The sequence below is a fragment of the Channa argus genome, unplaced genomic scaffold (assembly GCF_033026475.1).
Source record: "Channa argus isolate prfri unplaced genomic scaffold, Channa argus male v1.0 Contig035, whole genome shotgun sequence".
Classification (NCBI taxonomy): Eukaryota; Metazoa; Chordata; class Actinopteri; order Anabantiformes; family Channidae; genus Channa; species Channa argus.
The window spans coordinates 253,614-280,814 of record NW_027125254.1 but is presented as its reverse complement, the minus strand read 5'-3'; the positions used below and the strand labels follow the sequence as shown (position 1 = coordinate 280,814).

General features: G+C 42.9%; 26 non-coding genes across 26 annotated transcripts; all 26 read right to left on the bottom strand.

Annotated features, from left to right (window-relative positions):
• Window positions 1–106: 106 nt before the first annotated feature.
• On the bottom strand, window positions 107–180 carry trnai-aau (transfer RNA isoleucine (anticodon AAU)). The gene has a single exon. It is a non-coding gene; the product is annotated as a tRNA-Ile (tRNA).
• A 2,880-nt stretch (window positions 181–3,060) lies between these two features.
• Window positions 3,061–3,134, bottom strand: trnai-aau (transfer RNA isoleucine (anticodon AAU)). The gene has a single exon. It is a non-coding gene; the product is annotated as a tRNA-Ile (tRNA).
• Window positions 3,135–4,537: 1,403 nt separating this feature from the next.
• Window positions 4,538–4,611, bottom strand: trnai-aau (transfer RNA isoleucine (anticodon AAU)). The gene has a single exon. It is a non-coding gene; the product is annotated as a tRNA-Ile (tRNA).
• Window positions 4,612–5,558: 947 nt separating this feature from the next.
• trnar-ucg (transfer RNA arginine (anticodon UCG)) lies at window positions 5,559–5,631 on the bottom strand. The gene has a single exon. It is a non-coding gene; the product is annotated as a tRNA-Arg (tRNA).
• A 383-nt stretch (window positions 5,632–6,014) lies between these two features.
• On the bottom strand, window positions 6,015–6,088 carry trnai-aau (transfer RNA isoleucine (anticodon AAU)). The gene has a single exon. It is a non-coding gene; the product is annotated as a tRNA-Ile (tRNA).
• A 1,403-nt stretch (window positions 6,089–7,491) lies between these two features.
• On the bottom strand, window positions 7,492–7,565 carry trnai-aau (transfer RNA isoleucine (anticodon AAU)). The gene has a single exon. It is a non-coding gene; the product is annotated as a tRNA-Ile (tRNA).
• Window positions 7,566–8,512: 947 nt separating this feature from the next.
• trnar-ucg (transfer RNA arginine (anticodon UCG)) lies at window positions 8,513–8,585 on the bottom strand. Its single transcript has one exon. It is a non-coding gene; the product is annotated as a tRNA-Arg (tRNA).
• Window positions 8,586–9,989: 1,404 nt separating this feature from the next.
• trnar-ucg (transfer RNA arginine (anticodon UCG)) lies at window positions 9,990–10,062 on the bottom strand. The gene has a single exon. It is a non-coding gene; the product is annotated as a tRNA-Arg (tRNA).
• Window positions 10,063–10,445: 383 nt separating this feature from the next.
• On the bottom strand, window positions 10,446–10,519 carry trnai-aau (transfer RNA isoleucine (anticodon AAU)). The gene has a single exon. It is a non-coding gene; the product is annotated as a tRNA-Ile (tRNA).
• Window positions 10,520–11,467: 948 nt separating this feature from the next.
• On the bottom strand, window positions 11,468–11,540 carry trnar-ucg (transfer RNA arginine (anticodon UCG)). Its single transcript has one exon. It is a non-coding gene; the product is annotated as a tRNA-Arg (tRNA).
• A 1,404-nt stretch (window positions 11,541–12,944) lies between these two features.
• Window positions 12,945–13,017, bottom strand: trnar-ucg (transfer RNA arginine (anticodon UCG)). Its single transcript has one exon. It is a non-coding gene; the product is annotated as a tRNA-Arg (tRNA).
• Window positions 13,018–13,400: 383 nt separating this feature from the next.
• trnai-aau (transfer RNA isoleucine (anticodon AAU)) lies at window positions 13,401–13,474 on the bottom strand. The gene has a single exon. It is a non-coding gene; the product is annotated as a tRNA-Ile (tRNA).
• Window positions 13,475–14,877: 1,403 nt separating this feature from the next.
• trnai-aau (transfer RNA isoleucine (anticodon AAU)) lies at window positions 14,878–14,951 on the bottom strand. The gene has a single exon. It is a non-coding gene; the product is annotated as a tRNA-Ile (tRNA).
• Window positions 14,952–15,898: 947 nt separating this feature from the next.
• Window positions 15,899–15,971, bottom strand: trnar-ucg (transfer RNA arginine (anticodon UCG)). Its single transcript has one exon. It is a non-coding gene; the product is annotated as a tRNA-Arg (tRNA).
• A 1,404-nt stretch (window positions 15,972–17,375) lies between these two features.
• trnar-ucg (transfer RNA arginine (anticodon UCG)) lies at window positions 17,376–17,448 on the bottom strand. The gene has a single exon. It is a non-coding gene; the product is annotated as a tRNA-Arg (tRNA).
• A 383-nt stretch (window positions 17,449–17,831) lies between these two features.
• Window positions 17,832–17,905, bottom strand: trnai-aau (transfer RNA isoleucine (anticodon AAU)). Its single transcript has one exon. It is a non-coding gene; the product is annotated as a tRNA-Ile (tRNA).
• Window positions 17,906–18,853: 948 nt separating this feature from the next.
• Window positions 18,854–18,926, bottom strand: trnar-ucg (transfer RNA arginine (anticodon UCG)). Its single transcript has one exon. It is a non-coding gene; the product is annotated as a tRNA-Arg (tRNA).
• Window positions 18,927–19,309: 383 nt separating this feature from the next.
• Window positions 19,310–19,383, bottom strand: trnai-aau (transfer RNA isoleucine (anticodon AAU)). The gene has a single exon. It is a non-coding gene; the product is annotated as a tRNA-Ile (tRNA).
• A 948-nt stretch (window positions 19,384–20,331) lies between these two features.
• On the bottom strand, window positions 20,332–20,404 carry trnar-ucg (transfer RNA arginine (anticodon UCG)). Its single transcript has one exon. It is a non-coding gene; the product is annotated as a tRNA-Arg (tRNA).
• Window positions 20,405–20,787: 383 nt separating this feature from the next.
• Window positions 20,788–20,861, bottom strand: trnai-aau (transfer RNA isoleucine (anticodon AAU)). Its single transcript has one exon. It is a non-coding gene; the product is annotated as a tRNA-Ile (tRNA).
• Window positions 20,862–21,808: 947 nt separating this feature from the next.
• Window positions 21,809–21,881, bottom strand: trnaq-uug (transfer RNA glutamine (anticodon UUG)). The gene has a single exon. It is a non-coding gene; the product is annotated as a tRNA-Gln (tRNA).
• A 383-nt stretch (window positions 21,882–22,264) lies between these two features.
• trnai-aau (transfer RNA isoleucine (anticodon AAU)) lies at window positions 22,265–22,338 on the bottom strand. Its single transcript has one exon. It is a non-coding gene; the product is annotated as a tRNA-Ile (tRNA).
• Window positions 22,339–23,741: 1,403 nt separating this feature from the next.
• trnai-aau (transfer RNA isoleucine (anticodon AAU)) lies at window positions 23,742–23,815 on the bottom strand. Its single transcript has one exon. It is a non-coding gene; the product is annotated as a tRNA-Ile (tRNA).
• A 947-nt stretch (window positions 23,816–24,762) lies between these two features.
• Window positions 24,763–24,835, bottom strand: trnar-ucg (transfer RNA arginine (anticodon UCG)). Its single transcript has one exon. It is a non-coding gene; the product is annotated as a tRNA-Arg (tRNA).
• A 1,404-nt stretch (window positions 24,836–26,239) lies between these two features.
• trnar-ucg (transfer RNA arginine (anticodon UCG)) lies at window positions 26,240–26,312 on the bottom strand. The gene has a single exon. It is a non-coding gene; the product is annotated as a tRNA-Arg (tRNA).
• A 383-nt stretch (window positions 26,313–26,695) lies between these two features.
• Window positions 26,696–26,769, bottom strand: trnai-aau (transfer RNA isoleucine (anticodon AAU)). The gene has a single exon. It is a non-coding gene; the product is annotated as a tRNA-Ile (tRNA).
• Between the last annotated feature and the right edge of the window lie 432 nt (window positions 26,770–27,201).

The window sequence follows — 27,201 nt, the reverse complement described above, 5'->3', positions numbered from 1 at the left end:
GTTGATAACTCAAAAGGCCAGGTTTATGTAGCATGTGAAAAGCAAGCAACCGTGCAGTCAGGATTAATCTTGCCTTGGAAAGAGTTGCTTGCATCGTGCTTTTCAATGGCCAGTATGGGGATTGAACCCATGACCTTGGCGTTATTAGCACCACGCTCTAACCATCTGAGCTAACCGGCCCAGCATGCTGCAAAAGAGTCATTTTCCCAGGTGCACAGCTGCGTTAATGTCTCAGTGATTTTGTCTGAGATACGATGGCCCTTTCATAATGGGTGACGTCATAATCCTGTCTTTTGGACATCAGAGATGATGCAGTTCCATGGCCAAACAGTTGGAGATGAAATCATTTTAATTCAAGGAAGTGGGTCTTTGCTGATCTCATGTACTGACTTGTAATAGGGCCTCTTGTAGATTTGTTTCTTTTTTCAAATGAGCACTGCAGACAGATGGGAATTCAGATTTTTTGTAAGTAGAGATTAGGGGCAAGAAAGAAGATCAGCCACTGGCACCATCGCCTCTACGCTCTAACCTTCTCAATTGAACATCCTGGTCTTGAGAGCAGCACATTGAGTTCCGGAAGATAATTGCTATTTGTGCATACCTCTTTAGCAGTGAAGAAGTGTGATTGATAAAACCTTTTCGCTTGAATGTTACCCTGTTTCTGCAACCTTGAAACACACGGAAAAAAAGATTTTCCAGGCACATCCATTGAGTAAGTACAAGAAGAGCAACCACAAAGGAACTCGACCCTTCAATCTTCCTATTTGAAGTCAGATGCTTTGTCCATTAGGTCACTTGGTCTGAACTAGGGTGGGTTTCGAAAGGTTAGGGGAGCTACGACAGTGAGGAAGGGAGACTTGATTGTAAAACAGGACATGTGAAAACTTCACAATTGTAAAGCCCATAGACAGCGTTGAAGCATTTGTGAATGTGATGTTGTGTCAGATACTCTTCGATATCATTGTGTGCATAAGTACATGCAGGAAAATGTTTCTTGTGCAAAACAGCTCAGTGAGGGTGATTGATAATAGCTTCCTTTGCTTAAGTGTCACTCTGTTCCTATAACCATGAAAAACCCATGGAAGTTTGTACTTTCCAGGCACATCAAACAGCAAGGACTGGAAGCTCAACCACGAAGCGACTCGAACCCTCAATCTTCTGATCCGAAGTCAGACGCCTTGTCCATTAGGCCACGTGGTCGGAACCGAGTCTTTCAAAGGACTGAAGCCGTGCTCATTAGACTGTGTGGTCTGAACAGAGGTTTGTTTCAGGAGGCTAGAGGAGCTGGGTGAGTGAGGAAGGGAGACTTGATTGTAAAAACGTACATGTGAATAATTTTTTGAATTGCAAAACCTGTAGACAGCGTTGAACTATCTGGGAATGTGAAATTATGTGAGTATTCTTTGATATCATTAACTAAAAAGGAAATGCGGGAAAGGTTTCTTATGCAAGACAGTTCAGTCAGCAATGTTACCTGGTTGATAACTCAAAAGGCCAGGTTTATGTAGCATGTGAAAAGCAAGCAACCATGCAGTCAGGATTAATCTTGCCTTGGAAAGAGTTGCTTGCATCGTGCTTTTCAATGGCCTGTATGGGGATGGAACCCATGACCTTGGCGTTATTAGCACCACTCTCTAACCATCTGAGCTAACCGGCCCAGCATGCTGCAACAGAGTCATTTTCCCAGGTGCACAGCTGCGTCAATGTCTCAGTGATTTTGTCTGAGATACGATGGCCCTTTCATAATGGGTGACGTCATAATCCTGTCTTTTGGACATCAGAGATGATGCAGTTCCATGGCCAAACAGTTGGAGATGAAATCATTTTAATTCAAGGAAGTGGGTCTTTGCTGATCTCATGTACTGACTTGTAATAGGGCCTCTTGTAGATTTGTTTCTTTTTTCAAATGAGCTCTGCAGACAGATGGGAATTCAGATTTTTTGTAAGTAGAGATTAGGGGCAAGAAAGAAGATCAGCCACTGGCACCGTCGCCTCTACGCTCTAACCTTCTCAATTGAACATCCTGGTCTTGAGAGCAGCACATTGAGTTCCGGAAGATAATTGCTATTTGTGCATACCTCTTTAGCAGTGAAGAAGTGTGATTGATAAAACCTTTTCGCTTGAATGTTACCCTGTTTCTGCAACCTTGAAACACACGGAAAAAAAGATTTTCCAGGCACATCCATTGAGTAAGTACAAGAAGAGCAACCACAAAGGAACTCGACCCTTCAATCTTCCTATTTGAAGTCAGATGCTTTGTCCATTAGGTCACTTGGTCTGAACTAGGGTGGGTTTCGAAAGGTTAGGGGAGCTAGGACAGTGAGGAAGGGAGACTTGATTGTAAAACAGGACATGTGAAAACTTCACAATTGTAAAGCCCATAGACAGCGTTGAAGCATTTGTGAATGTGATGTTGTGTCAGATACTCTTCGATATCATTGTGTGCATAAGTACATGCAGGAAAATGTTTCCTGTGCAAAACAGCTCAGTGAGGGTGATTGATAATAGCTTCCTTTGCTTAAGTGTCACTCTGTTCCTACAACCATGAAAAACCCATGGAAGTTTGTACTTTCCAGGCACATCAAACAGCAAGGACTGGAAGCTCAACCACGAAGCGACTCGAACCCTCAATCTTCTGATACGAAGTCAGAGGCCTTGTCCATTAGGCCACGTGGTCGGAACCGAGTCTTTCAAAGGACTGAAGCCGTGCTCATTAGACTGTGTGGTCTGAACAGAGGTTTGTTTCAGGAGGCTAGAGGAGCTGGGTGAGTGGGGAAGGGAGACTTGATTGTAAAAACGTACATGTGAATAATTTTTTGAATTGCAAAACCTGTAGACAGCGTTGAACTATCTGGGAATGTGAAATTATGTGAGTATTCTTTGATATCATTAACTAAAAAGGAAATGCGGGAAAGGTTTCTTATGCAAGACAGTTCAGTCAGCAATGTTACCTGGTTGATAACTCAAAAGGCCAGGTTTATGTAGCATGTGAAAAGCAAGCAACCGTGCAGTCAGGATTAATCTTGCCTTGGAAAGAGTTGCTTGCATCGTGCTTTTCAATGGCCAGTATGGGGATTGAACCCATGACCTTGGCGTTATTAGCACCACGCTCTAGCCATCTGAGCTAACCGGCCCAGCATGCTGCAAAAGAGTCATTTTCCCAGCTGCACAGCTGCGTCAATGTCTCAGTGATTTTGTCTGAGATACGATGGCCCTTTCATAATGGGTGACGTCATAATCCTGTCTTTTGGACATCAGAGATGATGCAGTTCCATGGCCAAACAGTTGGAGATGAAATCATTTTAATTGAAGGAAGTGGGTCTTTGCTGATCTCATGTACTGACTTGTAATAGGGCCTCTTGTAGATTTGTTTCTTTTTTCAAATGAGCACTGCAGACAGATGGGAATTCAGATTTTTTGTAAGTAGAGATTAGGGGCAAGAAAGAAGATCAGCCACTGGCACCATCGCCTCTACGCTCTAACCTTCTCAATTGAACATCCTGGTCTTAAGAGCAGCACATTGACTTCCGGAAGATAATTGCTATTTGTGCATACCTCCTTAGCAGTGAAGAAGTGTGATTGATAAAACCTTTTCGCTTGAATGTTACCCTGTTTCTGCAACCTTGAAACACACGGAAAAAAAGATTTTCCAGGCACATCCATTGAGTAAGTACAAGAAGAGCAACCACAAAGGGACTCGACCCTTCAATCTTCCTATTTGAAGTCAGATGCTTTGTCCATTAGGTCACTTGGTCTGAACTAGGGTGGGTTTCGAAAGGTTAGGGGAGCTAGGACAGTGAGGAAGGGAGACTTGATTGTAAAACAGGACATGTGAAAACTTCACAATTGTAAAGCCCATAGATAGCGTTGAAGCATTTGTGAATGTGATGTTGTGTCAGATACTCTTCGATATCATTGTGTGCATAAGTACATGCAGGAAAATGTTTCTTGTGCAAAACAGCTCAGTGAGGGTGATTGATAATAGCTTCCTTTGCTTAAGTGTCACTCTGTTCCTACAACCATGAAAAACCCATGGAAGTTTGTACTTTCCAGGCACATCAAACAGCAAGGACTGGAAGCTCAACCACGAAGCGACTCGAACCCTCAATCTTCTGATCCGAAGTCAGACGCCTTGTCCATTAGGCCACGTGGTCGGAACCGAGTCTTTCAAAGGACTGGAGCCGTGCTCATTAGACTGTGTGGTCTGAACAGAGGTTTGTTTCAGGAGGCTAGAGGAGCTGGGTGAGTGAGGAAGGGAGACTTGATTGTAAAAACGTACATGTGAATAATTTTTTGAATTGCAAAACCTGTAGACAGCGTTGAACTATCTGGGAATGTGAAATTATGTGAGTATTCTTTGATATCATTAACTAAAAAGGAAATGCGGGAAAGGTTTCTTATGCAAGACAGTTTAGTCAGCAATGTTACCTGGTTGATAACTCAAAAGGCCAGGTTTATGTAGCATGTGAAAAGCAAGCAACCGTGCAGTCAGGATTAATCTTGCCTTGGAAAGAGTTGCTTGCATCGTGCTTTTCAATGGCCAGTATGGGGATTGAACCCATGACCTTGGCGTTATTAGCACCACGCTCTAACCATCTGAGCTAACCGGCCCAGCATGCTGCAAAAGAGTCATTTTCCCAGGTGCACAGCTGCGTTAATGTCTCAGTGATTTTGTCTGAGATACGATGGCCCTTTCATAATGGGTGACGTCATAATCCTGTCTTTTGGACATCAGAGATGATGCAGTTCCATGGCCAAACAGTTGGAGATGAAATCATTTTAATTCAAGGAAGTGGGTCTTTGCTGATCTCATGTACTGACTTGTAATAGGGCCTCTTGTAGATTTGTTTCTTTTTTCAAATGAGCACTGCAGACAGATGGGAATTCAGATTTTTTGTAAGTAGAGATTAGGGGCAAGAAAGAAGATCAGCCACTGGCACCATCGCCTCTACGCTCTAACCTTCTCAATTGAACATCCTGGTCTTGAGAGCAGCACATTGAGTTCCGGAAGATAATTGCTATTTGTGCATACCTCTTTAGCAGTGAAGAAGTGTGATTGATAAAACCTTTTCGCTTGAATGTTACCCTGTTTCTGCAACCTTGAAACACACGGAAAAAAAGATTTTCCAGGCACATCCATTGAGTAAGTACAAGAAGAGCAACCACAAAGGAACTCGACCCTTCAATCTTCCTATTTGAAGTCAGATGCTTTGTCCATTAGGTCACTTGGTCTGAACTAGGGTGGGTTTCGAAAGGTTAGGGGAGCTAGGACAGTGAGGAAGGGAGACTTGATTGTAAAACAGGACATGTGAAAACTTCACAATTGTAAAGCCCATAGACAGCGTTGAAGCATTTGTGAATGTGATGTTGTGTCAGATACTCTTCGATATCATTGTGTGCATATGTACATGTAGGAAAATGTTTCTTGTGCAAAACAGCTCAGTAAGGGTGATTGATAATAGCTTCCTTTGCTTAAGTGTCACTCTGTTCCTACGACCATGAAAAACCCATGGAAGTTTGTACTTTCCAGGCACATCAAACAGAAACGACTGGAAGCTCAACCACAAAGGGACTCGAACCCTCAATCTTCTGATCCGAAGTCAGACGCCTTGTCCATTAGGCCACGTGGTCGGAACCGAGTCTTTCAAAGGACTGAAGCCGTGCTCATTAGACTGTGTGGTCTGAACAGAGGTTTGTTTCAGGAGGCTAGAGGAGCTGGGTGAGTGAGGAAGGGAGACTTGATTGTAAAAACGTACATGTGAATAATTTTTTGAATTGCAAAACCTGTAGACAGCGTTGAACTATCTGGGAATGTGAAATTATGTGAGTATTCTTTGATATCATTAACTAAAAAGGAAATGCGGGAAAGGTTTCTTATGCAAGACAGTTCAGTCAGCAATGTTACCTGGTTGATAACTCAAAAGGCCAGGTTTATGTAGCATGTGAAAAGCAAGCAACCGTGCAGTCAGGATTAATCTTGCCTTGGAAAGAGTTGCTTGCATCGTGCTTTTCAATGGCCAGTATGGGGATTGAACCCATGACCTTGGCGTTATTAGCACCACGCTCTAACCATCTGAGCTAACCGGCCCAGCATGCTGCAAAAGAGTCATTTTCCCAGGTGCACAGCTGCGTTAATGTCTCAGTGATTTTGTCTGAGATACGATGGCCCTTTCATAATGGGTGACGTCATAATCCTGTCTTTTGGACATCAGAGATGATGCAGTTCCATGGCCAAACAGTTGGAGATGAAATCATTTTAATTCAAGGAAGTGGGTCTTTGCTGATCTCATGTACTGACTTGTAATAGGGCCTCTTGTAGATTTGTTTCTTTTTTCAAATGAGCACTGCAGACAGATGGGAATTCAGATTTTTTGTAAGTAGAGATTAGGGGCAAGAAAGAAGATCAGCCACTGGCACCATCGCCTCTACGCTCTAACCTTCTCAATTGAACATCCTGGTCTTGAGAGCAGCACATTGAGTTCCGGAAGATAATTGCTATTTGTGCATACCTCTTTAGCAGTGAAGAAGTGTGATTGATAAAACCTTTTCGCTTGAATGTTACCCTGTTTCTGCAACCTTGAAACACACGGAAAAAAAGATTTTCCAGGCACATCCATTGAGTAAGTACAAGAAGAGCAACCACAAAGGAACTCGACCCTTCAATCTTCCTATTTGAAGTCAGATGCTTTGTCCATTAGGTCACTTGGTCTGAACTAGGGTGGGTTTCGAAAGGTTAGGGGAGCTAGGACAGTGAGGAAGGGAGACTTGATTGTAAAACAGGACATGTGAAAACTTCACAATTGTAAAGCCCATAGACAGCGTTGAAGCATTTGTGAATGTGATGTTGTGTCAGATACTCTTCGATATCATTGTGTGCATAAGTACATGCAGGAAAATGTTTCTTGTGCAAAACAGCTCAGTGAGGGTGATTGATAATAGCTTCCTTTGCTTAAGTGTCACTCTGTTCCTACAACCATGAAAAACCCATGGAAGTTTGTACTTTCCAGGCACATCAAACAGCAAGGACTGGAAGCTCAACCACGAAGCGACTCGAACCCTCAATCTTCTGATCCGAAGTCAGACGCCTTGTCCATTAGGCCACGTGGTCGGAACCGAGTCTTTCAAAGGACTGAAGCCGTGCTCATTAGACTGTGTGGTCTGAACAGAGGTTTGTTTCAGGAGGCTAGAGGAGCTGGGTGAGTGAGGAAGGGAGACTTGATTGTAAAAACGTACATGTGAATAATTTTTTGAATTGCAAAACCTGTAGACAGCGTTGAACTATCTGGGAATGTGAAATTATGTGAGTATTCTTTGATATCATTAACTAAAAAGGAAATGCGGGAAAGGTTTCTTATGCAAGACAGTTTAGTCAGCAATGTTACCTGGTTGATAACTCAAAAGGCCAGGTTTATGTAGCATGTGAAAAGCAAGCAACCGTGCAGTCAGGATTAATCTTGCCTTGGAAAGAGTTGCTTGCATCGTGCTTTTCAATGGCCAGTATGGGGATTGAACCCATGACCTTGGCGTTATTAGCACCACGCTCTAACCATCTGAGCTAACCGGCCCAGCATGCTGCAAAAGAGTCATTTTCCCAGCTGCACAGCTGCGTCAATGTCTCAGTGATTTTGTCTGAGATACGATGGCCCTTTCATAATGGGTGACGTCATAATCCTGTCTTTTGGACATCAGAGATGATGCAGTTCCATGGCCAAACAGTTGGAGATGAAATCATTTTAATTCAAGGAAGTGGGTCTTTGCTGATCTCATGTACTGACTTGTAATAGGGCCTCTTGTAGATTTGTTTCTTTTTTCAAATGAGCACTGCAGACAGATGGGAATTCAGATTTTTTGTAAGTAGAGATTAGGGGCAAGAAAGAAGATCAGCCACTGGCACCATCGCCTCTACGCTCTAACCTTCTCAATTGAACATCCTGGTCTTAAGAGCAGCACATTGAGTTCTGGAAGATAATTGCTATTTGTGCATACCTCTTTAGCAGTGAAGAAGTGTGATTGATAAAACCTTTTCGCTTGAATGTTACCCTGTTTTTGCAACCTTGAAACACACGGAAAAAAAGATTTTCCAGGCACATCCAGTGAGTAAGTACAAGAAGAGCAACCACAAAGGGACTCGACCCTTCAATCTTCCTATTTGAAGTCAGATGCTTTGTCCATTAGGTCACTTGGTCTGAACTAGGGTGGGTTTCGAAAGGTTAGGGGAGCTAGGACAGTGAGGAAGGGAGACTTGATTGTAAAACAGGACATGTGAGAACTTCACAATTGTAAAGCCCATAGACAGCGTTGAAGCATTTGTGAATGTGATGTTGTGTCAGATACTCTTCGATATCATTGTGTGCATATGTACATGCAGGAAAATGTTTCTTGTGCAAAACAGCTCAGTGAGGGTGATTGATAATAGCTTCCTTTGCTTAAGTGTCACTCTGTTCCTACGACCATGAAAAACCCATGGAAGTTTGTACTTTCCAGGCACATCAAACAGAAAGGACTGGAAGCTCAACCACGAAGGGACTCGAACCCTCAATCTTCTGATCCGAAGTCAGACGCCTTGTCCATTAGGCCACGTGGTCGGAACCGAGTCTTTCAAAGGACTGAAGCCGTGCTCATTAGACTGTGTGGTCTGAACAGAGGTTTGTTTCAGGAGGCTAGAGGAGCTGGGTGAGTGAGGAAGGGAGACTTGATTGTAAAAACGTACATGTGAATAATTTTTTGAATTGCAAAACCTGTAGACAGCGTTGAACTATCTGGGAATGTGAAATTATGTGAGTATTCTTTGATATCATTAACTAAAAAGGAAATGCGGGAAAGGTTTCTTATGCAAGACAGTTCAGTCAGCAATGTTACCTGGTTGATAACTCAAAAGGCCAGGTTTATGTAGCATGTGAAAAGCAAGCAACCATGCAGTCAGGATTAATCTTGCCTTGGAAAGAGTTGCTTGCATCGTGCTTTTCAATGGCCTGTATGGGGATGGAACCCATGACCTTGGCGTTATTAGCACCACTCTCTAACCATCTGAGCTAACCGGCCCAGCATGCTGCAACAGAGTCATTTTCCCAGCTGCACAGCTGCGTCAATGTCTCAGTGATTTTGTCTGACATACGATGGCCCTTTCATAATGGGTGACGTCATAATCCTGTCTTTTGGACATCAGAGATGATGTAGTTCCATGGCCAAACAGTTGGAGATGAAATCATTTTAATTCAAGGAAGTGGGTCTTTGCTGATCTCATGTACTGACTTGTAATAGGGCCTCTTGTAGATTTGTTTCTTTTTTCAAATGAGCACTGCAGACAGATGGGAATTCAGATTTTTTGTAAGTAGAGATTAGGGGCAAGAAAGAAGATCAGCCACTGGCACCATCGCCTCTACGCTCTAACCTTCTCAATTGAACATCCTGGTCTTAAGAGCAGCACATTGAGTTCCGGAAGATAATTGCTATTTGTGCATACCTCTTGAGCAGTGTAGAAGTGTGATTGATAAAACCTTTTCGCTTGAATGTTACCCTGTTTTTGCAACCTTGAAACACACGGAAAAAAAGATTTTCCAGGCACATCCAGTGAGTAAGTACAAGAAGAGCAACCACAAAGGGACTCGACCCTTCAATCTTCCTATTTGAAGTCAGATGCTTTGTCCATTAGGTCACTTGGTCTGAACTAGGGTGGGTTTCGAAAGGTTAGGGGAGCTAGGACAGTGAGGAAGGGAGACTTGATTGTAAAACAGGACATGTGAAAACTTCACAATTGTAAAGCCCATAGACAGCGTTGAAGCATTTGTGAATGTGATGTTGTGTCAGATACTCTTCGATATCATTGTGTGCATATGTACATGCAGGAAAATGTTTCTTGTGCAAAACAGCTCAGTAAGGGTGATTGATAATAGCTTCCTTTGCTTAAGTGTCACTCTGTTCCTACGACCATGAAAATCCCATGGAAGTTTGTACTTTCCAGGCACATCAAACAGAAACGACTGGAAGCTCAACCACAAAGGGACTCGAACCCTCAATCTTCTGATCCGAAGTCAGACGCCTTGTCCATTAGGCCACGTGGTCGGAACCGAGCCTTTCAAAGGACTGAAGCCGTGCTCATTAGACTGTGTGGTCTGAACAGAGGTTTGTTTCAGGAGGCTAGAGGAGCTGGGTGAGTGAGGAAGGGAGACTTGATTGTAAAAACGTACATGTGAATAATTTTTTGAATTGCAAAACCTGTAGACAGCGTTGAACTATCTGGGAATGTGAAATTATGTGAGTATTCTTTGATATCATTAACTAAAAAGGAAATGCGGGAAAGGTTTCTTATGCAAGACAGTTCAGTCAGCAATGTTACCTGGTTGATAACTCAAAAGGCCAGGTTTATGTAGCATGTGAAAAGCAAGCAACCGTGCAGTCAGGATTAATCTTGCCTTGGAAAGAGTTGCTTGCATCGTGCTTTTCAATGGCCAGTATGGGGATTGAACCCATGACCTTGGCGTTATTAGCACCACTCTCTAACCATCTGAGCTAACCGGCCCAGCATGCTGCAAAAGAGTCATTTTCCCAGCTGCACAGCTGCGTCAATGTCTCAGTGATTTTGTCTGACATACGATGGCCCTTTCATAATGGGTGACGTCATAATCCTATCTTTTGGACATCAGAGATGATGTAGTTCCATGGCCAAACAGTTGGAGATGAAATCATTTTAATTCAAGGAAGTGGGTCTTTGCTGATCTCATGTACTGACTTGTAATAGGGCCTCTTGTAGATTTGTTTCTTTTTTCAAATGAGCACTGCAGACAGATGGGAATTCAAATTTTTTGTAAGTAGAGATTAGGGGCAAGAAAGAAGATCAGCCACTGGCACCATCGCCTCTACGCTCTAACCTTCTCAATTGAACATCCTGGTCTTAAGAGCAGCAAATTTGACTTCCGGAAGATAATTGCTATTTGTGCATACCTCTTTAGCAGTGAAGAAGTGTGATTGATAAAACCTTTTCGCTTGAATGTTACCCTGTTTCTGCAACCTTGAAACACACGGAAAAAAAGATTTTCCAGGCACATCCAGTGAGTAAGTACAAGAAGAGCAACCACAAAGGGACTCGACCCTTCAATCTTCCTATTTGAAGTCACATGCTTTGTCCATTAGGTCACTTGGTCTGAACTTGGGTGGGTTTCGAAAGGTTAGGGGAGCTAGGACAGTGAGGAAGGGAGACTTGATTGTAAAACAGGACATGTGAAAACTTCACAATTGTAAAGCCCATAGACAGCGTTGAAGCATTTCTGAATGTGATGTTGTGTCAGATACTCTTCGATATCATTGTGTGCATATGTACATGCAGGAAAATGTTTCTTGTGCAAAACAGCTCAGTGAGGGAGATTGATAATAGCTTCCTTTGCTTAAGTGTCACTCTGTTCCTACAACCATGAAAAACCCATGGAAGTTTGTACTTTCCAGGCACATCAAACAGCAAGGACTGGAAGCTCAACCACGAAGGGACTCGAACCCTCAATCTTCTGATCCGAAGTCAGACGCCTTGTCCATTAGGCCACGTGGTCTGAACCAAGTCTTTCAAAGGACTGAAGCCGTGCTCATTAGACTGTGTGGTCTGAACAGAGGTTTGTTTCAGGAGGCTAGAGGAGCTGGGTGAGTGAGGAAGGGAGACTTGATTGTAAAAACGTACATGTGAATAATTTTTTGAATTGCAAAACCTGTAGACAGCGTTGAACTATCTGGGAATGTGAAATTATGTGAGTATTCTTTGATATCATTAACTAAAAAGGAAATGCGGGAAAGGTTTCTTATGCAAGACAGTTCAGTAAACAATGTTACCTGGTTGATAACTCAAAAGGTCAGGTTTATGTAGCATGTGAAAAGCAAGCAATCATGCAGTCAGGATTAATCTTGCCTTGGAAAGAGTTGTTTGCATCGTGCTTTTCAATGGCCAGTATGGGGATTGAACCCATGACCTTGGCGTTATTAGCACCACGCTCTAACCATCTGAGCTAACCTGCCCAGCATGCTGCAAAGGAGTCATTTTCCCAGCTGCACAGCTGCGTCAATGTCTCAGTGATTTTGTCTGAGATACGATGGCCCTTTCATAATGGGTGACGTCATAATCCTGTCTTTTGGACATCAGAGATGATGCAGTTCCATGGCCAAACAGTTGGAGATGAAATCATTTTAATTCAAGGAAATGGGTCTTTGCTGATCTCATGTACTGACTTGTAATAGGGCCTCTTGTAGATTTGTTTCTTTTTTCAAATGAGCACTGCAGACAGATGGGAATTCAGATTTTTTGTAAGTAGAGATTAGGGGCAAGAAAGAAGATCAGCCACTGGCACCATCACCTCTACGCTCTAACCTTCTCAATTGAACATCCTGGTCTTAAGAGCAGCACATTGACTTCCGGAAGATAATTGCTATTTGTGCATACCTCTTTAGCAGTGAAGAAGTGTGATTGATAAAACCTTTTCGCTTGAATGTTACCCTGTTTCTGCAACCTTGAAACACACGGAAAAAAAGATTTTCCAGGCACATCCAGTGAGTAAGTACAAGAAGAGCAACCACAAAGGGACTCGACCCTTCAATCTTCCTATTTGAAGTCAGATGCTTTGTCCATTAGGTCACTTGGTCTGAACTAGGGTGGGTTTCGAAAGGTTAGGGGAGCTAGGACAGTGAGGAAGGGAGACTTGATTGTAAAACAGGACATGTGAAAACTTCACAATTGTAAAGCCCATAGACAGCGTTGAAGCATTTGTGAATGTGATGTTGTGTCAGATACTCTTCGATATCATTGTGTGCATATGTACATGCAGGAAAATGTTTCTTGTGCAAAACAGCTCAGTGAGGGTGATTGATAATAGCTTCCTTTGCTTACGTGTCACTCTGTTCCTACGACCATGAAAACCCCATGGAAGTTTGTACTTCCCAGGCACATCAAACAGAAAGGACTGGAAGGTCAACCACGAAAGGACTCGAACCCTCAATCTTCTGATCCGAAGTCAGACGCCTTGTCCATTAGGCCACGTGGTCGGAACCGAGTCTTTCAAAGGACTGAAGCCGTGCTCATTAGACTGTGTGGTCTGAACAGAGGTTTGTTTCAGGAGGCTAGAGGAGCTGGGTGAGTGAGGAAGGGAGACTTGATTGTAAAAACGTACATGTGAATAATTTTTTGAATTGCAAAACCTGTAGACAGCGTTGAACTATCTGGGAATGTGAAATTATGTGAGTATTCTTTGATATCATTAACTAAAAAGGAAATGCGGGAAAGGTTTCTTATGCAAGACAGTTCAGTCAGCAATGTTACCTGGTTGATAACTCAAAAGGCCAGGTTTATGTAGCATGTGAAAAGCAAGCAACCGTGCAGTCAGGATTAATCTTGCCTTGGAAAGAGTTGCTTGCATCGTGCTTTTCAATGGCCAGTATGGGGATTGAACCCATGACCTTGGCGTTATTAGCACCACGCTCTAACCATCTGAGCTAACCGGCCCAGCATGCTGCAAAAGAGTCATTTTCCCAGGTGCACAGCTGCGTTAATGTCTCAGTGATTTTGTCTGAGATACGATGGCCCTTTCATAATGGGTGACGTCATAATCCTGTCTTTTGGACATCAGAGATGATGCAGTTCCATGGCCAAACAGTTGGAGATGAAATCATTTTAATTCAAGGAAGTGGGTCTTTGCTGATCTCATGTACTGACTTGTAATAGGGCCTCTTGTAGATTTGTTTCTTTTTTCAAATGAGCACTGCAGACAGATGGGAATTCAGATTTTTTGTAAGTAGAGATTAGGGGCAAGAAAGAAGATCAGCCACTGGCACCATCGCCTCTACGCTCTAACCTTCTCAATTGAACATCCTGGTCTTTAGAGCAGCACATTGAGTTCCGGAAGATAATTGCTATTTGTGCATACCTCTTTAGCAGTGAAGAAGTGTGATTGATAAAACCTTTTCGCTTGAATGTTACCCTGTTTCTGCAACCTTGAAACACACGGAAAAAAAGATTTTCCAGGCACATCCATTGAGTAAGTACAAGAAGAGCAACCACAAAGGAACTCGACCCTTCAATCTTCCTATTTGAAGTCAGATGCTTTGTCCATTAGGTCACTTGGTCTGAACTAGGGTGGGTTTCGAAAGGTTAGGGGAGCTAGGACAGTGAGGAAGGGAGACTTGATTGTAAAACAGGACATGTGAAAACTTCACAATTGTAAAGCCCATAGACAGCGTTGAAGCATTTGTGAATGTGATGTTGTGTCAGATACTCTTCGATATCATTGTGTGCATAAGTACATGCAGGAAAATGTTTCTTGTGCAAAACAGCTCAGTGAGGGTGATTGATAATAGCTTCCTTTGCTTAAGTGTCACTCTGTTCCTACAACCATGAAAAACCCATGGAAGTTTGTACTTTCCAGGCACATCAAACAGCAAGGACTGGAAGCTCAACCACGAAGCGACTCGAACCCTCAATCTTCTGATCCGAAGTCAGACGCCTTGTCCATTAGGCCACGTGGTCGGAACCGAGTCTTTCAAAGGACTGAAGCCGTGCTCATTAGACTGTGTGGTCTGAACAGAGGTTTGTTTCAGGAGGCTAGAGGAGCTGGGTGAGTGAGGAAGGGAGACTTGATTGTAAAAACGTACATGTGAATAATTTTTTGAATTGCAAAACCTGTAGACAGCGTTGAACTATCTGGGAATGTGAAATTATGTGAGTATTCTTTGATATCATTAACTAAAAAGGAAATGCGGGAAAGGTTTCTTATGCAAGACAGTTTAGTCAGCAATGTTACCTGGTTGATAACTCAAAAGGCCAGGTTTATGTAGCATGTGAAAAGCAAGCAACCGTGCAGTCAGGATTAATCTTGCCTTGGAAAGAGTTGCTTGCATCGTGCTTTTCAACGGCCAGTATGGGGATTGAACCCATGACCTTGGCGTTATTAGCACCACGCTCTAACCATCTGAGCTAACCGGCCCAGCATGCTGCAAAAGAGTCATTTTCCCAGCTGCACAGCTGCGTCAATGTCTCAGTGATTTTGTCTGAGATACGATGGCCCTTTCATAATGGGTGACGTCATAATCCTGTCTTTTGGACATCAGAGATGATGCAGTTCCATGGCCAAACAGTTGGAGATGAAATCATTTTAATTCAAGGAAGTGGGTCTTTGCTGATCTCATGTACTGACTTGTAATAGGGCCTCTTGTAGATTTGTTTCTTTTTTCAAATGAGCACTGCAGACAGATGGGAATTCAGATTTTTTGTAAGTAGAGATTAGGGGCAAGAAAGAAGATCAGCCACTGGCACCATCGCCTCTACGCTCTAACCTTCTCAATTGAACATCCTGGTCTTAAGAGCAGCACATTGAGTTCCGGAAGATTATTGCTATTTGTGCATACCTCTTTAGCAGTGAAGAAGTGTGATTGATAAAACCTTTTCGCTTGAATGTTACCCTGTTTTTGCAACCTTGAAACACACGGAAAAAAAGATTTTCCAGGCACATCCAGTGAGTAAGTACAAGAAGAGCAACCACAAAGGGACTCGACCCTTCAATCTTCCTATTTGAAGTCAGATGCTTTGTCCATTAGGTCACTTGGTCTGAACTAGAGTGGGTTTCGAAAGGTTAGGGGAGCTAGGACAGTGAGGAAGGGAGACTTGATTGTAAAACAGGACATGTGAAAACTTCACAATTGTAAAGCCCATAGACAGCGTTGAAGCATTTGTGAATGTGATGTTGTGTCAGATACTCTTCGATATCATTGTGTGCATATGTACATGCAGGAAAATGTTTCTTGTGCAAAACAGCTCAGTGAGGGTGATTGATAATAGCTTCCTTTGCTTAAGTGTCACTCTGTTCCTACGACCATGAAAAACCCATGGAAGTTTGTACTTTCCAGGCACATCAAACAGAAAGGACTGGAAGCTCAACCACGAAGGGACTCGAACCCTCAATCTTCTGATCCGAAGTCAGACGCCTTGTCCATTAGGCCACGTGGTCGGAACCGAGTCTTTCAAAGGACTGAAGCCGTACTCATTAGACTGTGTGGTCTGAACAGAGGTTTGTTTCAGGAGGCTAGAGGAGCTGGGTGAGTGAGGAAGGGAGACTTGATTGTAAAAACGTACATGTGAATAATTTTTTGAATTGCAAAACCTGTAGACAGCGTTGAACTATCTGGGAATGTGAAATTATGTGAGTATTCTTTGATATCATTAACTAAAAAGGAAATGCGGGAAAGGTTTCTTATGCAAGACAGTTCAGTCAGCAATGTTACCTGGTTGATAACTCAAAAGGCCAGGTTTATGTAGCATGTGAAAAGCAAGCAACCATGCAGTCAGGATTAATCTTGCCTTGGAAAGAGTTGCTTGCATCGTGCTTTTCAATGGCCTGTATGGGGATGGAACCCATGACCTTGGCGTTATTAGCACCACTCTCTAACCATCTGAGCTAACCGGCCCAGCATGCTGCAACAGAGTCATTTTCCCAGCTGCACAGCTGCGTCAATGTCTCAGTGATTTTGTCTGACATACGATGGCCCTTTCATAATGGGTGACGTCATAATCCTGTCTTTTGGACATCAGAGATGATGTAGTTCCATGGCCAAACAGTTGGAGATGAAATCATTTTAATTCAAGGAAGTGGGTCTTTGCTGATCTCATGTACTGACTTGTAATAGGGCCTCTTGTAGATTTGTTTCTTTTTTCAAATGAGCACTGCAGACAGATGGGAATTCAGATTTTTTGTAAGTAGAGATTAGGGGCAAGAAAGAAGATCAGCCACTGGCACCATCGCCACTACGCTCTAACCTTCTCAATTGAACATCCTGGTCTTAAGAGCAGCACATTGAGTTCCGGAAGATAATTGCTATTTGTGCATACCTCTTGAGCAGTGTAGAAGTGTGATTGATAAAACCTTTTCGCTTGAATGTTACCCTGTTTTTGCAACCTTGAAACACACGGAAAAAAAGATTTTCCAGGCACATCCAGTGAGTAAGTACAAGAAGAGCAACCACAAAGGGACTCGACCCTTCAATCTTCCTATTTGAAGTCAGATGCTTTGTCCATTAGGTCACTTGGTCTGAACTAGGGTGGGTTTCGAAAGGTTAGGGGAGCTAGGACAGTGAGGAAGGGAGACTTGATTGTAAAACAGGACATGTGAAAACTTCACAATTGTAAAGCCCATAGACAGCGTTGAAGCATTTGTGAATGTGATGTTGTGTCAGATACTCTTCGATATCATTGTGTGCATATGTACATGCAGGAAAATGTTTCTTGTGCAAAACAGCTCAGTAAGGGTGATTGATAATAGCTTCCTTTGCTTAAGTGTCACTCTGTTCCTACGACCATGAAAAACCCATGGAAGTTTGTACTTTCCAGGCACATCAAACAGAAACGACTGGAAGCTCAACCACAAAGGGACTCGAACCCTCAATCTTCTGATCCGAAGTCAGACGCCTTGTCCATTAGGCCACGTGGTCGGAACCGAGTCTTTCAAAGGACTGAAGCCGTGCTCATTAGACTGTGTGGTCTGAACAGAGGTTTGTTTCAGGAGGCTAGAGGAGCTGGGTGAGTGAGGAAGGGAGACTTGATTGTAAAAACGTACATGTGAATAATTTTTTGAATTGCAAAACCTGTAGACAGCGTTGAACTATCTGGGAATGTGAAATTATGTGAGTATTCTTTGATATCATTAACTAAAAAGGAAATGCGGGAAAGGTTTCTTATGCAAGACAGTTCAGTCAGCAATGTTACCTGGTTGATAACTCAAAAGGCCAGGTTTATGTAGCATGTGAAAAGCAAGCAACCGTGCAGTCAGGATTAATCTTGCCTTGGAAAGAGTTGCTTGCATCGTGCTTTTCAATGGCCAGTATGGGGATTGAACCCATGACCTTGGCGTTATTAGCACCACTCTCTAACCATCTGAGCTAACCGGCCCAGCATGCTGCAAAAGAGTCATTTTCCCAGCTGCACAGCTGCGTCAATGTCTCAGTGATTTTGTCTGACATACGATGGCCCTTTCATAATGGGTGACGTCATAATCCTATCTTTTGGACATCAGAGATGATGTAGTTCCATGGCCAAACAGTTGGAGATGAAATCATTTTAATTCAAGGAAGTGGGTCTTTGCTGATCTCATGTACTGACTTGTAATAGGGCCTCTTGTAGATTTGTTTCTTTTTTCAAATGAGCACTGCAGACAGATGGGAATTCAAATTTTTTGTAAGTAGAGATTAGGGGCAAGAAAGAAGATCAGCCACTGGCACCATCGCCTCTACGCTCTAACCTTCTCAATTGAACATCCTGGTCTTAAGAGCAGCAAATTTGACTTCCGGAAGATAATTGCTATTTGTGCATACCTCTTTAGCAGTGAAGAAGTGTGATTGATAAAACCTTTTCGCTTGAATGTTACCCTGTTTCTGCAACCTTGAAACACACGGAAAAAAAGATTTTCCAGGCACATCCATTGAGTAAGTACAAGAAGAGCAACCACAAAGGGACTCGACCCTTCAATCTTCCTATTTGAAGTCAGATGCTTTGTCCATTAGGTCACTTGGTCTGAACTAGGGTGGGTTTCGAAAGGTTAGGGGAGCTAGGACAGTGAGGAAGGGAGACTTGATTGTAAAACAGGACATGTGAAAACTTCACAATTGTAAAGCCCATAGACAGCGTTGAAGCATTTGTGAATGTGATGTTGTGTCAGATACTCTTCGATATCATTGTGTGCATAAGTACATGCAGGAAAATGTTTCTTGTGCAAAACAGCTCAGTGAGGGTGATTGATAATAGCTTCCTTTGCTTAAGTGTCACTCTGTTCCTACGACCATGAAAAACCCATGGAAGTTTGTACTTTCCAGGCACATCAAACAGAAACGACTGGAAGCTCAACCACAAAGGGACTCGAACCCTCAATCTTCTGATCCGAAGTCAGACGCCTTGTCCATTAGGCCACGTGGTCGGAACCGAGTCTTTCAAAGGACTAAAGCCGTGCTCATTAGACTGTGTGGTCTGAACAGAGGTTTGTTTCAGGAGGCTAGAGGAGCTGGGTGAGTGAGGAAGGGAGACTTGATTGTAAAAACGTACATGTGAATAATTTTTTGAATTGCAAAACCTGTAGACAGCGTTGAACTATCTGGGAATGTGAAATTATGTGAGTATTCTTTGATATCATTAACTAAAAAGGAAATGCGGGAAAGGTTTCTTATGCAAGACAGTTCAGTCAGCAATGTTACCTGGTTGATAACTCAAAAGGCCAGGTTTATGTAGCATGTGAAAAGCAAGCAACCGTGCAGTCAGGATTAATCTTGCCTTGGAAAGAGTTGCTTGCATCGTGCTTTTCAATGGCCAGTATGGGGATTGAACCCATGACCTTGGCGTTATTAGCACCACTCTCTCACCATCTGAGCTAACCGGCCCAGCATGCTGCAAAAGAGTCATTTTCCCAGCTGCACAGCTGCGTCAATGTCTCAGTGATTTTGTCTGACATACGATGGCCCTTTCATAATGGGTGACGTCATAATCCTATCTTTTGGACATCAGAGATGATGTAGTTCCATGGCCAAACAGTTGGAGATGAAATCATTTTAATTCAAGGAAGTGGGTCTTTGCTGATCTCATGTACTGACTTGTAATAGGGCCTCTTGTAGATTTGTTTCTTTTTTCAAATGAGCACTGCAGACAGATGGGAATTCAAATTTTTTGTAAGTAGAGATTAGGGGCAAGAAAGAAGATCAGCCACTGGCACCATCGCCTCTACGCTCTAACCTTCTCAATTGAACATCCTGGTCTTAAGAGCAGCAAATTTGACTTCCGGAAGATAATTGCTATTTGTGCATACCTCTTTAGCAGTGAAGAAGTGTGATTGATAAAACCTTTTCGCTTGAATGTTACCCTGTTTCTGCAACCTTGAAACACACGGAAAAAAAGATTTTCCAGGCACATCCATTGAGTAAGTACAAGAAGAGCAACCACAAAGGGACTCGACCCTTCAATCTTCCTATTTGAAGTCAGATGCTTTGTCCATTAGGTCACTTGGTCTGAACTAGGGTGGGTTTCGAAAGGTTAGGGGAGCTAGGACAGTGAGGAAGGGAGACTTGATTGTAAAACAGGACATGTGAAAACTTCACAATTGTAAAGCCCATAGACAGCGTTGAAGCATTTGTGAATGTGATGTTGTGTCAGATACTCTTCGATATCATTGTGTGCATAAGTACATGCAGGAAAATGTTTCTTGTGCAAAACAGCTCAGTGAGGGTGATTGATAATAGCTTCCTTTGCTTAAGTGTCACTCTGTTCCTACAACCATGAAAAACCCATGGATGTTTGTACTTTCCAGGCACATCAAACAGCAAGGACTGGAAGCTCAACCACAAAGGGACTCGAACCCTCAATCTTCTGATCCGAAGTCAGACGCCTTGTCCATTAGGCCACGTGGTCGGAACCAAGTCTTTCAAAGGACTGAAGCCGTGCTCATTAGACTGTGTGGTCTGAACAGAGGTTTGTTTCAGGAGGCTAGAGGAGCTGGGTGAGCGAGGAAGGGAGACTTGATTGTAAAAACGTACATGTGAATAATTTTTTGAATTGCAAAACCTGTAGACAGCGTTGAACTATCTGGGAATGTGAAATTATGTGAGTATTCTTTGATATCATTAACTAAAAAGGAAATGCGGGAAAGGTTTCTTATGCAAGACAGTTCAGTCAGCAATGTTACCTGGTTGATAACTCAAAAGGCCAGGTTTATGTAGCATGTGAAAAGCAAGCAACCATGCAGTCAGGATTAATCTTGCCTTGGAAAGAGTTGCTTGCATCGTGCTTTTCAATGGCCAGTATGGGGATTGAACCCATGACCTTGGCGTTATTAGCACCACGCTCTAACCATCTGAGCTAACCGGCCCAGCATGCTGCAAAGGAGTCATTTTCCCAGCTGCACAGCTGCGTCAATGTCTCAGTGATTTTGTCTGAGATACGATGGCCCTTTCATAATGGGTGACGTCATAATCCTGTCTTTTGGACATCAGAGATGATGCAGTTCCATGGCCAAACAGTTGGAGATGAAATCATTTTAATTCAAGGAAGTGGGTCTTTGCTGATCTCATGTACTGACTTGTAATAGGGCCTCTTGTAGATTTGTTTCTTTTTTCAAATGAGCACTGCAGACAGATGGGAATTCAGATTTTTTGTAAGTAGAGATTAGGGGCAAGAAAGAAGATCAGCCACTGGCACCATCACCTCTACGCTCTAACCTTCTCAATTGAACATCCTGGTCTTAAGAGCAGCACATTGACTTCGGGAAGATAATTGCTATTTGTGCATACCTCTTTAGCAGTGAAGAAGTGTGATTGATAAAACCTTTTGGCTTGAATGTTACCCAGTTTTTGCAACCTTGAAACACACGGAAAAAAAGATTTTCCAGGCACACCCAGTGAGTAAGTACAAGAAGAGCAACCACAAAGGGACTCGACCCTTCAATCTTCCTATTTGAAGTCAGATGCTTTGTCCATTAGGTCACTTGGTCTGAACTAGGGTGGGTTTCGAAAGGTTAGGGGAGCTAGGACAGTGAGGAAGGGGGACTTGATTGTAAAACAGGACATGTGAAAACTTCACAATTGTAAAGCCCATAGACAGCGTTGAAGCATTTGTGAATGTGATGTTGTGTCAGATACTCTTTGATATCATTGTGTGCATATGTACATGCAGGAAAATGTTTCTTGTGCAAAACAGCTCAGTGAGGGTGATTGATAATAGCTTCCTTTGCTTACGTGTCACTCTGTTCCTACGACCATGAAAACCCCATGGAAGTTTGTACTTTCCAGGCACATCAAACAGAAAGGACTGGAAGGTCAACCACGAAGGGACTCGAACCCTCAATCTTCTGATCCAAAGTCAGAAGCCTTGTCCATTAGGCCACGTGGTCGGAACCGAGTCTTTCAAAGGACTGAAGCCGTGCTCATTAGACTGTGTGGTCTGAACAGAGGTTTGTTTCAGGAGGCTAGAGGAGCTGGGTGAGTGAGGAAGGGAGACTTGATTGTAAAAACGTACATGTGAATAATTTTTTGAATTGCAAAACCTGTAGACAGCGTTGAACTATCTGGGAATGTGAAATTATGTGAGTATTCTTTGATATCATTAACTAAAAAGGAAATGCGGGAAAGGTTTCTTATGCAAGACAGTTCAGTCAGCAATGTTACCTGGTTGATAACTCAAAAGGCCAGGTTTATGTAGCATGTGAAAAGCAAGCAACCGTGCAGTCAGGATTAATCTTGCCTTGGAAAGAGTTGCTTGCATCGTGCTTTTCAATGGCCAGTATGGGGATTGAACCCATGACCTTGGCGTTATTAGCACCACGCTCTAACCATCTGAGCTAACCGGCCCAGCATGCTGCAAAAGAGTCATTTTCCCAGCTGCACAGCTGCGACAATGTCTCAGTGATTTTGTCTGACATACGATGGCCCTTTCATAATGGGTGACGTCATAATCCTGTCTTTTGGACATCAGAGATGATGCAGTTCCATGGCCAAACAGTTGGAGATGAAATCATTTTAATTCAAGGAAGTGGGTCTTTGCTGATCTCATGTACTGACTTGTAATAGGGCCTCTTGTAGATTTGTTTCTTTTTTCAAATGAGCACTGCAGACAGATGGGAATTCAGATTTTTTGTAAGTAGAGATTAGGGGCAAGAAAGAAGATCAGCCACTGGCACCATCGCCTCTACGCTCTAACCTTCTCAATTGAACATCCTGGTCTTTAGAGCAGCACATTGAGTTCCGGAAGATAATTGCTATTTGTGCATACCTCTTTAGCAGTGAAGAAGTGTGATTGATAAAACCTTTTCGCTTGAATGTTACCCTGTTTCTGCAACCTTGAAACACACGGAAAAAAAGATTTTCCAGGCACATCCATTGAGTAAGTACAAGAAGAGCAACCACAAAGGAACTCGACCCTTCAATCTTCCTATTTGAAGTCAGATGCTTTGTCCATTAGGTCACTTGGTCTGAACTAGGGTGGGTTTCGAAAGGTTAGGGGAGCTAGGACAGTGAGGAAGGGAGACTTGATTGTAAAACAGGACATGTGAAAACTTCACAATTGTAAAGCCCATAGACAGCGTTGAAGCATTTGTGAATGTGATGTTGTGTCAGATACTCTTCGATATCATTGTGTGCATAAGTACATGCAGGAAAATGTTTCTTGTGCAAAACAGCTCAGTGAGGGTGATTGATAATAGCTTCCTTTGCTTAAGTGTCACTCTGTTCCTACAACCATGAAAAACCCATGGAAGTTTGTACTTTCCAGGCACATCAAACAGCAAGGACTGGAAGCTCAACCACGAAGCGACTCGAACCCTCAATCTTCTGATCCGAAGTCAGACGCCTTGTCCATTAGGCCACGTGGTCGGAACCGAGTCTTTCAAAGGACTGAAGCCGTGCTCATTAGACTGTGTGGTCTGAACAGAGGTTTGTTTCAGGAGGCTAGAGGAGCTGGGTGAGTGAGGAAGGGAGACTTGATTGTAAAAACGTACATGTGAATAATTTTTTGAATTGCAAAACCTGTAGACAGCGTTGAACTATCTGGGAATGTGAAATTATGTGAGTATTCTTTGATATCATTAACTAAAAAGGAAATGCGGGAAAGGTTTCTTATGCAAGACAGTTTAGTCAGCAATGTTACCTGGTTGATAACTCAAAAGGCCAGGTTTATGTAGCATGTGAAAAGCAAGCAACCGTGCAGTCAGGATTAATCTTGCCTTGGAAAGAGTTGCTTGCATCGTGCTTTTCAACGGCCAGTATGGGGATTGAACCCATGACCTTGGCGTTATTAGCACCACGCTCTAACCATCTGAGCTAACCGGCCCAGCATGCTGCAAAAGAGTCATTTTCCCAGCTGCACAGCTGCGTCAATGTCTCAGTGATTTTGTCTGAGATACGATGGCCCTTTCATAATGGGTGACGTCATAATCCTGTCTTTTGGACATCAGAGATGATGCAGTTCCATGGCCAAACAGTTGGAGATGAAATCATTTTAATTCAAGGAAGTGGGTCTTTGCTGATCTCATGTACTGACTTGTAATAGGGCCTCTTGTAGATTTGTTTCTTTTTTCAAATGAGCACTGCAGACAGATGGGAATTCAGATTTTTTGTAAGTAGAGATTAGGGGCAAGAAAGAAGATCAGCCACTGGCACCATCGCCTCTACGCTCTAACCTTCTCAATTGAACATCCTGGTCTTAAGAGCAGCACATTGACTTCCGGAAGATAATTGCTATTTGTGCATACCTCTTTAGCAGTGAAGAAGTGTGATTGATAAAACCTTTTCGCTTGAATGTTACCCTGTTTTTGCAACCTTGAAACACACGGAAAAAAAGATTTTCCAGGCACATCCAGTGAGTAAGTACAAGAAGAGCAACCACAAAGGGACTCGACCCTTCAATCTTCCTATTTGAAGTCAGATGCTTTGTCCATTAGGTCACTTGGTCTGAACTAGAGTGGGTTTCGAAAGGTTAGGGGAGCTAGGACAGTGAGGAAGGGAGACTTGATTGTAAAACAGGACATGTGAAAACTTCACAATTGTAAAGCCCATAGACAGCGTTGAAGCATTTGTGAATGTGATGTTGTGTCAGATACTCTTCGATATCATTGTGTGCATATGTACATGCAGGAAAATGTTTCTTGTGCAAAACAGCTCAGTGAGGGTGATTGATAATAGCTTCCTTTGCTTAAGTGTCACTCTGTTCCTACGACCATGAAAAACCCATGGAAGTTTGTACTTTCCAGGCACATCAAACAGAAAGGACTGGAAGCTCAACCACGAAGGGACTCGAACCCTCAATCTTCTGATCCGAAGTCAGACGCCTTGTCCATTAGGCCACGTGGTCGGAACCAAGTCTTTCAAAGGACTGAAGCCGTACTCATTAGACTGTGTGGTCTGAACAGAGGTTTGTTTCAGGAGGCTAGAGGAGCTGGGTGAGTGAGGAAGGGAGACTTGATTGTAAAAACGTACATGTGAATAATTTTTTGAATTGCAAAACCTGTAGACAGCGTTGAACTATCTGGGAATGTGAAATTATGTGAGTATTCTTTGATATCATTAACTAAAAAGGAAATGCGGGAAAGGTTTCTTATGCAAGACAGTTCAGTCAGCAATGTTACCTGGTTGATAACTCAAAAGGCCAGGTTTATGTAGCATGTGAAAAGCAAGCAACCATGCAGTCAGGATTAATCTTGCCTTGGAAAGAGTTGCTTGCATCGTGCTTTTCAATGGCCTGTATGGGGATGGAACCCATGACCTTGGCGTTATTAGCACCACTCTCTAACCATCTGAGCTAACCGGCCCAGCATGCTGCAACAGAGTCATTTTCCCAGCTGCACAGCTGCGTCAATGTCTCAGTGATTTTGTCTGACATACGATGGCCCTTTCATAATGGGTGACGTCATAATCCTGTCTTTTGGACATCAGAGATGATGTAGTTCCATGGCCAAACAGTTGGAGATGAAATCATTTTAATTCAAGGAAGTGGGTCTTTGCTGATCTCATGTACTGACTTGTAATAGGGCCTCTTGTAGATTTGTTTCTTTTTTCAAATGAGCACTGCAGACAGATGGGAATTCAGATTTTTTGTAAGTAGAGATTAGGGGCAAGAAAGAAGATCAGCCACTGGCACCATCGCCACTACGCTCTAACCTTCTCAATTGAACATCCTGGTCTTAAGAGCAGCACATTGAGTTCCGGAAGATAATTGCTATTTGTGCATACCTCTTGAGCAGTGTAGAAGTGTGATTGATAAAACCTTTTCGCTTGAATGTTACCCTGTTTTTGCAACCTTGAAACACACGGAAAAAAAGATTTTCCAGGCACATCCAGTGAGTAAGTACAAGAAGAGCAACCACAAAGGGACTCGACCCTTCAATCTTCCTATTTGAAGTCAGATGCTTTGTCCATTAGGTCACTTGGTCTGAACTAGGGTGGGTTTCGAAAGGTTAGGGGAGCTAGGACAGTGAGGAAGGGAGACTTGATTGTAAAACAGGACATGTGAAAACTTCACAATTGTAAAGCCCATAGACAGCGTTGAAGCATTTGTGAATGTGATGTTGTGTCAGATACTCTTCGATATCATTGTGTGCATATGTACATGCAGGAAAATGTTTCTTGTGCAAAACAGCTCAGTAAGGGTGATTGATAATAGCTTCCTTTGCTTAAGTGTCACTCTGTTCCTACGACCATGAAAAACCCATGGAAGTTTGTACTTTCCAGGCACATCAAACAGAAACGACTGGAAGCTCAACCACAAAGGGACTCGAACCCTCAATCTTCTGATCCGAAGTCAGACGCCTTGTCCATTAGGCCACGTGGTCGGAACCGAGTCTTTCAAAGGACTGAAGCCGTGCTCATTAGACTGTGTGGTCTGAACAGAGGTTTGTTTCAGGAGGCTAGAGGAGCTGGGTGAGTGAGGAAGGGAGACTTGATTGTAAAAACGTACATGTGAATAATTTTTTGAATTGCAAAACCTGTAGACAGCGTTGAACTATCTGGGAATGTGAAATTATGTGAGTATTCTTTGATATCATTAACTAAAAAGGAAATGCGGGAAAGGTTTCTTATGCAAGACAGTTCAGTCAGCAATGTTACCTGGTTGATAACTCAAAAGGCCAGGTTTATGTAGCATGTGAAAAGCAAGCAACCGTGCAGTCAGGATTAATCTTGCCTTGGAAAGAGTTGCTTGCATCGTGCTTTTCAATGGCCAGTATGGGGATTGAACCCATGACCTTGGCGTTATTAGCACCACTCTCTAACCATCTGAGCTAACCGGCCCAGCATGCTGCAAAAGAGTCATTTTCCCAGCTGCACAGCTGCGTCAATGTCTCAGTGATTTTGTCTGACATACGATGGCCCTTTCATAATGGGTGACGTCATAATCCTATCTTTTGGACATCAGAGATGATGTAGTTCCATGGCCAAACAGTTGGAGATGAAATCATTTTAATTCAAGGAAGTGGGTCTTTGCTGATCTCATGTACTGACTTGTAATAGGGCCTCTTGTAGATTTGTTTCTTTTTTCAAATGAGCACTGCAGACAGATGGGAATTCAAATTTTTTGTAAGTAGAGATTAGGGGCAAGAAAGAAGATCAGCCACTGGCACCATCGCCTCTACGCTCTAACCTTCTCAATTGAACATCCTGGTCTTAAGAGCAGCAAATTTGACTTCCGGAAGATAATTGCTATTTGTGCATACCTCTTTAGCA